Source organism: Onychostruthus taczanowskii, unplaced genomic scaffold, assembly GCF_017590055.1.
Source record: "Onychostruthus taczanowskii isolate IOZ18803 unplaced genomic scaffold, ASM1759005v1 scaffold21, whole genome shotgun sequence".
Lineage (NCBI taxonomy): Eukaryota > Metazoa > Chordata > Aves > Passeriformes > Passeridae > Onychostruthus > Onychostruthus taczanowskii.
In genome coordinates, this window is record NW_024499351.1 from 12,858,613 (window position 1) to 12,873,670 (window position 15,058).

Sequence of the window (15,058 nt, forward strand, 5' to 3'; positions counted from 1 at the left end):
TCTTAACTAGTTCATCACTGATAATTTCACCAATGGTGTGTCTTCTACAAATAGTTATATCAGAACAAAATGGACTATTTTAGGGCACATTTGACAATATGTTGTACCTTGGTCTTAGAATATGCTGAGCATCACAACTTTGTTTGTTTCAAGCTGTTTTGGGATCCTAAGGATGACACTATGGGATTTGGGAGACAGTGGGTTTAGACATATGAGAATTATTATTCTGGTTTATTTTTCAGAATTTCCAGCTCATTTCTAGCTCACTGGATTTTTATGAAGTGTTTTTGTCTGGTGTTTTGTTTTTTTTTTTTTTTTTTTTTTTTTTTTTTGGTTTGTTTTGGTTTGGTTTTTTTTTTTTTTTTTCTTGTTTTGTTTTTTGGGTTTTTTTTTTGTTTTTTTTTTTGTTTTTGTTTTTTTTTTTAAATTTAAGCACAATAGCCATCCCATTGCATAATGTAACCCCCACACACCAACCCAGCATCATTGCTTTACTTCAGACACAAAATCCTGGTGCTACGGGATATTGAATATTTTGAGCCATGTGTAAATCAACAGTGACTAAGACTCTGGAGAAGCCAGTATGCTTAGTGTATTTTTGTAAAGCTGTTTTTCCTTGCCTGTCTTCACTAGAAGACTGATTATACTTCTATCATATTTCACTGCCCTCCCAAGACCAGTCTAAAACCTGATTCTTCAAATGAGTATTCTGTCTTCAAACTTTCATACATTTATAATACTAGGTTTTCTTCTGTCTAGGAAGAATTAAATGTAATCTGGATTTTGGTGGCCTTCTGTTTAATCCTGTAAATTGACACATTTCTGTAGACAATTGTGTAGGTGCTGGAAACAGTGCTCACAATAACTGTTAAATGTCACATGAGAATAGCTTCTTAGTCATGGTATTTAATAGGTACAGAGGAAAAAGAATGCCTATATGTTTCATTTGTTCTGTTTGCTTGTTTCATTTCTTATGTTATAAAACATTAGGAAATGTTTGTTGGCATTATCAGTCAAGATTCTGTGCTCTTATCCTATAGACAGGCTGTCTTAATTTCTTCTGCAGGTGGGGTAGCACACAAGGTCACTTTTGGCTGGTGTGGTAATAAATACTTGGGGCTGAAGCATAGCAGTAAGAATACTTCTGCCAAGACTATTTGCCTATGTCAATAATACTGTAGCGTGTTTCAGAAGCAAAGCTCAAGAACTTTCCTACATTTTCCTGCCTGAGAAGACACACGAATATATCATGGCAAAATTGCATTGCTTCTTGAAATGGCAGCTTCACAAGAGGAGAAAAGTACAATATCATGACAGCAGTGGAGTAAAATTGTATTCAGGAGACCTTGGGGATTATGTTGATATCTCAAAAATTCAGTAGTATTACATAGATAAAAGTTTTGGAACTGTTGGGAATATTTATCTTTAATTAGCAAATAATACAGAAAGAAGTACAGTAAAGAGCATTGGTGAACAAAAACACCTAAAAGTGTACAAGCACAAAAACTGCAGCACCAGCTCCAGCTGTGTGCTTGCAATTTTAGGTGTTGCTTCATCACTGAGCTTGCATCAGGCTCACATCAACTGTGGCAAGAGCTGCAAGGAGAGTTGTCTTGAGCTGAATGTCTTGAACTGAAATGCAGGCATGGATCCCATCCCATGTTCTGCCACAGCTGTTATACATGGGTAGTGGCTAAACATATCCATATCATAATGTGTTTTCTATTTATAATTTTTTAGCATTTGATTTTCCAGCCTTGACAATCTTTCAATGTAATTAAAAATGTGATGTAACTAGCTGTAAGTTATTACTCTTTTCAGGTTTACTGGTTCAACTTTGTGGGCCACTGATATACTTTTGCATTCATGCCCACAAAAAAGATTTTCTGAGTTTTAAACCATTATAGGAAGTGACTCAGGATAATTGCCAGTCTAATGGGCTCTCCTGACTTCCTGGAGTCTTTTAAAAATAAATCTTTTTGCAAGAAAAGAGAATGTCTGGGAAATAAAAGAAAAAAAATCCCAAAACAACAGTCAAGACACCTAAATTTGATACATTCCCTGGAATTGAACTCTCCTTCCTATCTAGGCTCCGCTCTAACACATGATGATTGCTGTTAATATGGTATATAATTGCTGGCATTTCTACTGAGTGCATATGTTTTTCTCTGACTTCTTTGAAGCATCTCCACTTTAACAATTGTCACTACAGTATGTGAATAAAAGAAGCCAAGAAACTGTTATCCCACAAAGCTCTCAAAGGACCCTGGTTAACCTGAATTCACTATACAGCTTTTGGTGGAAAACAAAATGGATCTAAGATAGTGCTGGGAATAGCTAGTCAGGCTGTGATATATTACAAAATGTTGTTTAATTCTGATATTATATGTCTGCAGAACAATTTAGTTGTCTAGTTGTTTAGTTTAGTTACCAACTGTCCAAGTAGTCTTGCCTACTCAAATGTCTTTCATCAATTGAGTTCTGCAAAGGAGTCAGAGCCTAGCCACAGCTCATTGTGTGGGACAAAGCTCACTCTTTCCTGTGTTGGTGGTGGAGGCAGGGTGTTGCCAGCTAGTGCTGCCTTCTATCTACTCTCATGTATGAATACTGTCCATCTAAGTTGCTGATTTAATTTGAGAGGTCCAGTCTGTGCCTCAGACTCTGAGTTCAGTCACAATGTGCTGCAGAGATTAAGGTTTTGTAAGTATTACTCTACTTAACACTGCATTACTTTTAATTCTAAATGTTCCTTCCGTTGTGTGAGCCTTATTTTCCATTGATTCTTAATTTGTGTTGCCTCTGATACTGGAGGAAACTGAGTCTAAAATGCTGTCAGTTCAGTGCTATACATTGATTATGATACTCAGACACTTCCTGTGCTCTGCATGGTCCATTGTGGCTAAAGAAATACCTCAAGTACATGCTGTATAGCTCCAGAAAGTGCTTTGTTCCTCCTTTCCTGATTAGAGTATGATCCCTTATACAATTCAGAGGTAGCTGTGGTAGTGTCTTAGAACAATCCTTCTTGCTGGCACATGTTTACCTGCAACACATCACCAGCTTTTCTGCCAATCACTTAAACTGTTTACTAATACTTGGTAAGCCATGATGCTGCTTCAAGCCCTGGAAATTAAGATATCTACAAGACCTGTAGGTAGTTTCCCTCTGGTCAGTGCAATGGAGAATTAAATCCAGGGCCAAGAGTACACAGTAAATAGAATTCCATCATTCAAAATGAAAGGAAAATCACCGGGTGGATTTAAAAACTAGGGCCAAGGCTGTGTGCATCTGAGGACAAAGATAGAGCTCTCTGCATGCTTTGGTGTGTGCTATTCTTTGAACATATGCCATAACTTTGCATTTCCTGAATTCAGTGGATTGGAAAAAAACCTGGCAGTTTCCCAAACTGAAATATATGCAGAAATAACATACATAGCAATACCAGTGCAAGGGAAAAAACCCCAGCATCTGAAACAACTTCATACTTAAATGTGTAAACTGATCAGCTATGGGGTTCAAGAAAGAATTTCTCTTCTCTCTTCAACCGCTCATCCTTATGTAATTTCCAGCCCACAACTGGCTGGATGTAGTGTGTTTTCCATTCTTCATGCTCTGAATCATCAGGTACCTAACCACTGCTTGAGGCAGTGTACTAGATTAGTGAGCTGAATGGCCTGTTCCACTATGGCATCAAGAATAGTATTTTAATAGGGTTTCATTTCCTTTGGTTTATTATTTTGTTATGTAGCACTAAGGGAGTGACAATGGGACTTCGACAATTGCACATGTGAGCATGCATTAGACTGGTTTGGATCTGAGGAGCACATGCTGTCTTGTTTCAGTCATGTGCAAGAGATGCAGAGGGTCTCAATCAATTCTCTGTATTTTCTCTGTGTTTCAGGGCCGAGTAGTGCCTATGCTTGTGTTGGTCCAGTGTCCAAAGCTCATCCTCCACACCCACCAAAAGTGCCGTCTCTAGTGTCTTTTGGGAGAATTACTCTTTTAAATAAACTCTGTTTAAAATGAAACAATTTTTTCTCTTGTATGTGCATTCCCAATCTAATGGAGAGGGTTCTCAAGTATAGGAAACAGGAGTACAGATTGCCCACTGCTGTGTTCCAGAAAGGGCTTCTGTAGCATCTTGTGGGATTGACTCCCGTGGGATTCAATGCAGAGGCTATGACTATACAACCACACAACTGGCTATTCTACCTTTCATTTTCATATAGAAATGCAACAGGTTCATAGAGATACTTTCTTAGTCCACGGTAGCTGGAATGTTACAGCATTTCTAATGGGATGAATATTTCTACTTTAACAATACATGGTAAGGGCCATATCCATTCAGGACAGAAATTAAATGTGCTATTGGACACAGGTTAACTGTCACTGTCCATGTCACATATGGGTAAACAGAGAATTTCAGTTTCTTGGCATTTCAATTTTGCTGCAAAATCTTTCAAAATAAAGGAATACAATTTGTTCTTGGCTCAGCCTGTAAGAAAGAATAACCATTCATGCTTTACTTCTGTGTGGTGGTCAGGGTTTCCATGTTCTTCCTATTCCACTCTCCAGGGAGAAGATGTAATATAATCTTATGAACCAAACAGAAGAAAGAGGAGTCACAGATCATCTTTAGCAAACACCAGGAGCCTCTACTGTGCTTTAGAAGAGCTGAGTCAATGAAATCTGGTGGGATGTGGAATTCCCTGCAAGGAACAGCTTGGGTATCGTACAGAAAAGCCCTGAATTACTCTGCCCTTCAGAGTTCCTGCTGGATATCCATGGGACGAACTGCCAAGGGGTAGCAATGTAACTCCAGGGTTGATCTTTAAAAAGATTAGCATGCAGCATAACAAGGCAGGGACTCATCTCTGAGTGATCCTTGTTGGTGCTAAGTAGACAAGTGACAAATCTCATAGCCAAAGGGGACAACAACACCACTTGGTCATTGCTTGGATTGCACTGTCAAAACTGGGTACCTTTTAATTTTTTTCTTTATATATAAAAACATTTTACTTCCTTTGACTGAATACCTCTTTGGAACTGGAATAATTTTCTTGTTCCTCCATGTGCCAGATTCTTAGACATACCTTGTAAGTATAAAAGTGGAAATCTCTTCAAAGAGATACCATTTTATTCTGGAATGTATCTCAAAGCTTTTGGTCATAGTGATAATATTACAGTGCACAGGAAAAGCTGCCATTAGAAAGTTATCACAGAAAATTTGATTTTAAGCCTTTTGAAGTCGATCAGATGATTTTTATTGATTAGGGATAAAAGCATCATATAGTCAACCCAGGACAGAAGCTGATAATGGTAGAGAAGAAAAAAGCGCATATATATATATAAAAAACCTAGTCCACACAGCCACAAATGGTAAATTTGCTCAGCTAGTAAGTTGCACAGAAAAGAACCTTGGCACATTTTGAAATAGCAATTGCATCTCCAAAAGTGGTACCAAGGCATATACTTCTTAACTGCTTACAAATGGAAATGATGTGGTATAAAAATAACCAAACCCAGTTGCTTATAATAGCAGCACATTTGTACACTCCTGCAGAAAATGTTGAATAATTTTGAACTTCTTAAAAAGGTTTGTCTGTAATCAAGCAAAGCTCACTCAAGGACTTTCACCATTTATCACTTCACCTTCAGTCTTGTTTCATCTCTTAGATTGGACTACTGATACTTACAGGCTTATAGTCAAGCTCAGCTTCTAAATACAAAACAAAGAGGTCTTATCAGTCCAAATTTATCACCACTTACCTCAGCAGGATTATACCACGAGAGCATTTCACTCTTCAAGTACTGATTAACATTAATGCTAATACTGTTTCGCTTTTTGCTCCAGCATCTCTTCTCTTCCGCATAACACCTAAGTGGCTTTCACAGCAGGTGAAAAGCCATACTGTACAGTAGCAAAGGAATAATGAAAAGATGCAAATACAGAGAGCATAACAGAGATCAAAGACTAAATTAATTTCCTGAGCTGGCATTTATCTGAGATAACACACTTCTAGAGAAGATATTTTGAAGTTAGGAAGGAAGATGGCCAAAATGGCCCACATGCTTGAGAAAACAATCCAGCAAAAGGAGTTAGTGCCAAACTGATAGAGGTGTGGACAAGATGCTTGGAAGGCCCTATTTCAATCCTGTTTTAGTTAAATCCAGTAAAAACCTGGACACAGCAGAGGGCTGTGGGCTTGGAGTGTATCTGTGAGAGACCTCTATGTCATGCTTGATTCAAACCCTGTTTAAGCACAGCTGAGAGACTAGAAAACCACTTTCCAAATGGGGACTTTCATGACAGATAGTTACAGCCTGGGTGTGGATATAATATACCATGGATGGAAAAGTACAGGTAATGCCTTTTGCCAGGGTCTTATACAACCACATCTGTAGTTCTCCACAGTTTGCTCCATGAACCCCTTGGAGAGGTTTTCTATCCAAGAGCACAAAAATTACAGATCCCCCCAAACTGCGGTTTTAAATCTACCTAGAAAAACTTTTAGATTGTTCATTCCATAAATATCTCTTGCAGGCTGTCTGACGTCAGAGGATTTGGAGAGAGAGGCTGGTCTGAAAGTGAAAACAGCAGCAGTTCCAGTCTCACTCTAACAGCAGTGCCAGCGAGAGGAGCAGTACAGGCATTTCTCTGTGTGGATTACGGGACTGCAGAACAGGGAGGATCCGAGCAGAGACACGGCTACTACAATGTAAGTGCAGCTGCTGCAGTAAAGCTCCTCATGTTTTTGCTTGTTTTCATGAGCTAATCCCTGCAAGTACGGATTGTCTTTCCTTCTTCTTTTTTTTCTCCTCTGAAATATCCTGAAGCCAGTTTGGCAGCACACACAATTCAGGTTTAGTTTGAATGCTTCTCTCAAAGGTATGCAGAGGGGCTGACAGTATAGGCTTTTGCACTCTTCTGTATGTGGATCGGGGTGACAGGGGATGAGGGAGGTCTGAGGAGAGCAAGGAGGGGATGGTCATGTTTTCAGAAGACTACAAAATTGACAGAAATTCAGCTAGTTCATGGTAGCAGGAAAGGAAAATCCCAAATAAGCCTTAGGCAAAAATCAACTTCCTTAGGTAACTCCTCAGTATAGGATTTATTTTTTAACTCTTTAATCCCTTGTCATATTGTGCAGCAAGCAGTTCCTCTTTCCTTATGAGGATGACTGGCAATTCCCTGGCCCCTGAGAATGAAGTCCTGTCCTGCTCTGCCAGGCTACTGGTGATAAAAAATACTAAAACAAGTAAGGAGAGTCACTTGGCTAAATCTGCCAAATTTAGCACCTCGAGCCGGTACTCGCTTCATACTAAGGGCTCTCCAAAGAAGCCTCTGCTTCTGCAGAGACGAAGTATCTCTCACATCTAAAACCTAAATGTAAGAGGGTCATACATGAACAAATCACCTACTACAAGGAGAATCTCCCTGCAGATACTGATACAGGCACCTGGTCCAAGTCCAAACTAAAAGTAGTGATTCTTAGCAATTTTTTTTTTTTTTATACTTCACAATCCAGAGATTCCCAAGCCTACTCCATAAGAAGATGATGTTTCCAGTGGGGAACACAGCTGTACCTATTTGCAATTAAAATTCAATGCTGCATTTAATTAACTTTGCCTCCTGTGAGGTTGAAAACAACCTCACACCTGGATGTCTGCTCATTCTTCAAGTTCTGGGGACAGCTGGGTAGGCAGCTGTCCTTTTCATTGGCATCTTCTCTAATGAGACCCATGACAGAAGCAGCTTGCTTCCCCAGAAACAGTTTGAGGCCTCCTGAATGAAGATGACACACTTTGCAAGCACTTGTAACTGTAGGAAACTCTTGGCCAGCAGGAGCATTGTTGGCCTGTGCAGTTGCTGGAAGGAGAGATGATGCCCTTGAGCATAAACACAAAGCTGGGCTGAGGAGCAGAAGCCATGTGAATTGCACAATGCGAGTCCCCATGCTGTTAGCAATTTGCTTCAGCCAACAAGCAATCACAAGGAAGGCCACAGCAAGTCAGCATTCCCTGCATCAGGCTGTTTTGTTGGGAAAAGTCTGCAAATACTTTTCCTCTTGAGGATGGCAGAGTGGGTTATTGGGGCAGGGAGAAGGCAATAAAAGAGGAAAATTGAGGACTGAGAGGAGGGATGGTTACTGGGATCTGCACTGCATATCGAAATTGAGCAAGTGTAGTTAGCTGTGCTGGAAACAACTGCAAGTTGATGTAATCATCACCATGCTGGCTAATGTAATGGAGATAGCCTTTACTGGGCAAGTGGTCAAGGTCTAATCCCCACTAAGGGATGCCATGCTATGCAAATCATGAGCTGGAGAATAAGCAACTGTACTGATGCATGTGTAAGGATGCAAAAACCCAAAAAAAGGCAGATCCTGCAAGGACCTCAAAAAGCAGATCCTGCAAGGATGTATCTTCAGACTTGGAAGGAATCATACTGGGATCTGAGCTACTTTGCTGTGACATATCAGAATTTTTTCCTCTACCCCATTTATTTCTTACTAGATTTTGTTTCCAGTGGGCCTAGCAGCTCCTTTTCCAAGAAGCTGCTTTTTTTCTTAACAAAAGCCTAATCACTTGTAAAAGAAAAAAAACCTCTTAAGGGATGTAGTAACTTGTTAGAAATCTTTATGCCCCCATAAAAAATTGAGAGCTGTCACAGCCAAGGCAAGTGTCTGGAGCCACAAACACTTTTTAGCTGGTTCAACAGTTTGTCTCTCTGAAGTACTTTAGGCAATTTAGGACTCATATTCAGAACTGCTGAAAGCTGAGAAGGTAAGAAGAGGAACTAAGGAGGAGATAATTCCATATTTGGGGTGTTTTCATCTGCCTGCTTCCTGTCTGTCTCATTATTCCTCTCTCTTTCCTTTGTCTCAGCATCCAACAGGTTGGCAACACTACCTGCAGGGGTTGGCAAGTCTGGAAATTCCCTATGGGCTGTCAGTTGTGGTTCAACAGGAAAGTTGCACACTGAGTGGAAGGCTGAGAAGAAAAATGGGGAGGGAGATATTGAGCTGGCAGGACATAAATTCAGTTCCAATGAGATTGCATGGGTTTTAGCATCCTTGAATTTGGATGAGATTACACTAGCCAGGAAATTGCTAGTTCATCTATGGATAGACTTACCCTGGAAGCAAGATAAAAAAAACAACACAATATGAACAAGACAGGCATCTTTTCAGTTTTGTTTTGTGGAACAGAAAGCTATTGCCCGTTGCAGCTTATGACAATCAGTGTAGCCCTGAGGTTTTAAAAGTCTATATTATGTGTTACGAAGTGAGGTCTCATGGTTTCACAGAGCTGAGTAAGCAAATTCCCTGGATAGCCTAGTGGCTTTACCACACCATATCACTTGTCTGCTGCTATCACTGCTGTTTGTTTTAGTTGTGCTTCTTATGTGTAGTTCTGTTCATCCTGAAAAACAGTCACAAAAATTTTTCTTACCAAGTACAGATATCAGGTACACTTTCTTAATTGACAGAGAGGCTCATCAAGAGTTGAATAGCATCTTGAAGGGATCTCCAAAATTGTTTGAGTTTTCTCCATCTGCTTTAGTCGATATAAAATTCCCCCAAGGTCCAATGGTATCCGAAAAACCCATCTAGTCCCTCCAGGCCAGCCATCTGACTTAGAGATTGAGCAATCAGGGGACACTATTTCCTGACACATAGGGGAAGGATGTGTGGGAGGCTTGGCTTTCAGCACTTTAGTTGCTGTGAATTTTCAAACCTGGGTCAGTCCTATGGAGAGCTGACCCTCTCTCCCTTCCCTGCCCTTGCAACCCCCAGGCAAGCACAGCATGTTCCTAAATTAAAAGAAAGCTGACTGCTCTTATTTTCATTGGATGGAAGAGTTTATGTGTATTTTCCCATGCTTTTTGGTTTGTTGATTATTGACAGTGGTGTCTCATGTGGCTTTTCTATTTGCTAGTTGTGATCCCTAATATCACATTTCTTTGAACTCAGGCATGTGCAGAAAACCGGTAGTTTTCAGTACACATACAAACATGCAGCAGGTCTGAGTAATTTATCAAATTTCTGCAATTCCACTTAACAATGACGTTACTTCTATTTGGCACAAGTCTGTTATCAGGCCAAGGAATTGTTATCTTCCAACCTGAGTGACCTGAGACACAGAGAGTGCAAGTCAGCTCCCATATGGTGAAAGTTTTCTGGAGCTTTGTATTGTTCAAGAAACTTACTCCATACTTCAATTCTAAGTAAGTCCAAGTAACATCACAACTTAGTACAGAGAAACTGAGGCCCAAGTTGTACAAAGTAACCTGTAATTTTGGCTCTTTATTTTTAGTGTCTTTTAAGACACCAAGACACTCAAAAATTGAGGCAGCCAAAATTATAAGCTGTTTTTGAAATGCTGGCTGAGGGACTTGGGCACATCTACAGAGTACATTTGATTCTGCTCACATACAGAATCCTTGCAGCAGAGGAACTCTCTGAAGGTCCGTGAAACTACTGAAACTACTGCTGGTTTACAGCAGTGGAAGCCACAGACAAATGTGTCCCATGTTGCTGGTAGCTCCCATGAGCTTTGGTGTGTCAGTTCTGTCCTCATGGTTTATTTCTCTTGACAGGAAGTTCCCAGCTGTGATTTGCTGAGAACCACAAAGGCACATGAACACATGACACCCAGGGCAGTGCTATGGGTAGAGAAGCCTCAAGCCATCTTAGTGCTGTGTGTTAAATGGGTACCTGGTGATGGTCAAGCAAGCTTTTCCCTCCTTGAGGCTTTGTGTCTGGTTTATATGTTGCTCAACTTTCATGCCCTCTGTTATATATACATTTTCAGTTTTCTACATGGCATTTCAACACCTGAGATTTTGGCTTCTCTGGTGATCTCTGTGGTGTCAAATAATGTCTTCTAATAGTAGGAATTTACCAGACACAGGACAAAATCTATGGTGACCAATGACAGGACCTGAGGGAATGGCCTGAAGTTGTATCGGGGGAGGTTTAGACTGGATATTAGAAATAGGTTCTTCACCCAGAGGGTGGTTGGGCAGTGGAACAGGCTCCCAGGGCAGTGGTCACAGCATCAGCCTACCAGAGTTCAAGAAGCGTTTGGACATTTCTTTCAGGCACATGGTGCGGCTCTTGGGGATGGTGCTGTGCAGAGCCAGGAGCTGGACTCCTTATGGGTCCCATTCAACTCAGGATATTCTGTGATTCTGTAAGATGGAGTAGCAAAACTGACAAGAAGAAGCTCGGGGTTTTTTTGGTTTAGTAGAAAATTTATTCCGACAGTACAGCAGGCTTGTAGCAGTGATAAGGCTTTTCTGGAGTTAAAAATTAAGGACTTCAGGTAAAAAGAAGGAAGTAGATAAGAAAAGGATGAGATCAGAAGATTTACTGGAATTCAAGGAATAGGAGCTGGAGATCAGAAAGATGTGTTTAGACTGTGAAAATGGAAATAGAGGTAACCTTGAGGAACTGAGAAAAACTTTAGCAGCAAGAAAGAAATAGGCTTCATCCCTGAATAACAAGTGCTTGCTGACTTCCCAGTAATAATTGCTGAAGTTGGTATTTCTGCTCATGAATTTTGACATTCACATTTGTTTTTGTTAGAGAGTATTTTTCTCTTCACTGTGCCCCAAAATGACTGAAATCCAGGCAAGGTATGTGCCAGCCCAGCTCTTCTTTGAAATGGGGACAAACCTGATTTGTGAGATCCAACAAGTCTATTTTGTCTCCTTGGTATAGTACTTTTATAAAGGAGGCATAAACAAGAACTCATTTCTACTATTTTGTAGCTTTTATTATTCAAGGCAGTGAACAAGCCTAATTTGGGAGGCTTTCCATATTGTTTGCTGTTTGGAGGGGCAAACTTTTTAGCTGCTTAAAGAATTGGATTAATGAGCTGTGAAGTCTTAAGAGATAGAAATTATACAGTCCCCTATTCCTCTTTGAAGAATATGATCAGGTCCAATTTAACATTATAAGATCTGACATAAAAATGTGTTCCCAGGACAGTTTAATAAATACACAAACACAAACACACAAAAGAGAAGGAACATTTCTGCCAAGGAGCACAATCCAGGTTGGATTTATTGTGAAGAAATCATGCAAGCATATCTTTGAAGGTTTAAGAGCACATGGCAATATTTTCTTCTCCTAAGACAAAGTTGTGGGAAGAGGTGAAAACTCTTGGAGGATGGGTCCACTATTAAACATGATAATCTGGCTATACTGCCATCTGCAAATCCTAAATTGAAAGGACTGAGCAGAGGTAGAATCAGACTATATGTGGTTTTTTAATATGCTTTCCCTAAACTTCTGCAGCTGACCTTTGCTTGGAGATATGGTACTGGTTTAGATGGACTTCTGACTCTATGTAGTTAATTTTATATTCCTGTGGTCTTTGTGAGAGAAAACAATGTGAAGATCCTCAGATGTTTCAGCAGTCATATCTGTAAGATGTTGACTGAGGAAGCTGACCAGACACATTATGAACCTCCAGAAACTTATACATATTTTGGACGCCATTAAGTGTCGAGAATGCTGTGAAAAAACTATACCTGCATTTTTAGCACTGTCTGTATCTTCTTGTCATTGAGAAAAGGGATCAGCATCTCTGCTGGCTCCCTGGTTGAAAAGTATTACAAAGAGTGACAATTTTTCAGAAAATATTTAACTTGCTAACCCTTCTCTAGTTATTTTTTAGGGATGTTTTGTATTTCCTTTTGCATTTGAATATTTCTTAAAACATTTCAAACAGGCATACTCATCAGTAGCATTCAAACAGGCATACTCATCAGTAGCATATTGTTGCTGATACTTTCATAACTAACAAATATTTTGAACGCTTCCATTTTCCAGGAAAGCTCAGTGATTTAGAAACATAAAAAAATAGGATATTTTTTAAGTAAATCATGCTGGTCTTTAAAAATCATTAATCTCTTTGCATGCTCTTGGTCCTGTACTGCCATCTGTTTTCTTTCAAATCTCCAGAAGACTGTGACAGAAATACGTGGGAATCCATGTTGTTCTGCATCAGCCTGCCAATTCTGCTCCTTTGCTTGTCAGGTCAAAGCAAACAACCATTTCAAGAAGAAATGAAACTAAAGGCTCTGGGAAGATATGAGGGAGGGAGTAAAAACTGTTTAAGCATCTTTGTCTCTGCTGATCTTGCATAGAAGTTTCCTGGACTCTTCTAGAGGTGTAACATGATTTCCCTTCAATAGAAATCCATTGTTTTCCCCCTAGTGTCTTACAACAGTCCATTCCCTGTGAAAACATGTAGTCAGTAAATCATCAGCCTACAATACAGCAAGTTCTGTACTTTTCGTTGGTTTAAGATCAAACCCTGAAAGCTGTGGGTTTTGTATGACCATTAGTCAGATTGTTCCTGATACAGCTGGGTCATGTCAATGGACTGTTCCTATCTGACCACAAGTTAAATGCTGAGAATGTTTTCTTGTCTGCAATCATACACTGTATAAGAATGTGAGAATAAATCACATATATATAGCACATAAAGTCAGCAGTTTATTGTTTGCATTCAGCACTTTCCTCTGGAAAATTTTCAAGCACTTTACAAATATTAGTGGATTTAGCATTTTGGGAAACTGAGGCACAATTTTCTCAGAAGCCTGCAAACTAATGGTAGTCTGTACTATCACATAAATACCCTCACTGCAGGTAGGTTAGGCCCATTTTTTTCATACATCTTTATGTCTTCTGAAATGTTAGTGTAGTGAAGCCATAGTTACTAATCAAAATGTTATAACATAATCTTAACCGTTATGTTGCTTTTAGTCTCCTGTCTATATACAAGCCATATATTCACCAAAATCTACTTCTCCCAGAAGGCAAGAATGTCACCCTGTTGCAGAGTGGGTACTTTCCATTTTTACTCCCTCCCTCATATCTTCCCAGAGCCTTTATTCTCCCATTCTTCCTACACTCCAGACTTCATTTAGGTTTTTGCCTGTATTGAGACTGTGGAACTTAGGTACTGCTGATAATGCTTGTAAGAGAATTTCCCTACTAGGTGGGATGGGTTTATTTGCTAGATAAAACAGCATACATCTGTAGAGAAGATTTGCCAGGATATCATTTTTCCTTGCAAACTTTAGGAATACAGCCATCCACCAGTGCAGACAATCTTGGTTTTCTTACTGAGTCACTGACCATTAAGCTGGGATGCCTGGACTGTGAGTACCCTCCTTAAATCCATTTGGCAGAATCCTGACCCCCCTCCAGGCAGGTGACCCCCATCAGCATCTGCACAACAGATGAAAGAAAGCAAGACCTTGACCAAACATGAGGGGACTTCAGTCCTTTGCTACTTTTGCAGCCGTGTATACAGCGGGAACCAATTAAACTGTTTCTAACAGCTGAGTGCACAAGAGACTGTTGGTTTTGTTCTCATTTGAGCCCTGATGTGTCAGCATCCTCCTGCACTGTTATGCAGGGATAGAGTAATAACCATGCTAGGGCCTTGCCAATATGAACTGTCTTCCAACTGTGCCCTACTGAGATATGAACTTGCCCTCTTTGCTTGTTTCATACTTTTACTGCCCTGTGGGTCAGGCATCCCAATGAGTGAATCTCTCTGGCTCTGTTGTAGAGGCCCTGAAATGTGTTGCCAATGCCAGAAGTACAAAGCTTGACCTTATCCTTTCATTGTCAGCAGGATTCAGGCAGTCTGTGTGAATGCTACAAAGTCTTTGGCACTCACCATTACTAAGTTGTAGGGAGAAAAACAGATGCATTTTTTCTGACTGAAAATTTCTGAAATTTTCCTTGGGAGACCCACGAATTATTTTCCAGCTGTGTCAGGACTTATCTAGAATAGCTTCAAGTACCTGCTGGGGGACATGTGTTGTGCTATAAATGCCCTACTGTGTCCTTCAAGACATATTTTCTGTTAAATCAGAGGAAAAATTTAGCAAGTGACTCCTCACTGTGTCATCCCCTGCTTACTTTCAATGGTGATATTTATGATGTTCACATCTATTGGGACACCTCCAGGGGCCCCTACTCTTTCTGATTTACACATCTCTTAGTGTAGCTAAGCTACTGTGGAA

General features: G+C 40.0%; 1 protein-coding gene across 1 annotated transcript in view; it reads left to right on the top strand.

Moving 5' to 3' along the window:
* The first annotated feature begins 6,636 nt into the window (after nt 1–6,636).
* Nucleotides 6,637–15,058, top strand: part of DAAM2 (dishevelled associated activator of morphogenesis 2) — a 202,651-nt gene continuing 194,229 nt past the window's right edge. The window contains exon 1 of the mRNA XM_041404353.1: nt 6,637–6,719. The gene's annotated coding sequence lies outside the window, so the exon portion shown is untranslated. The remainder of the gene's footprint in view (nt 6,720–15,058) is intronic.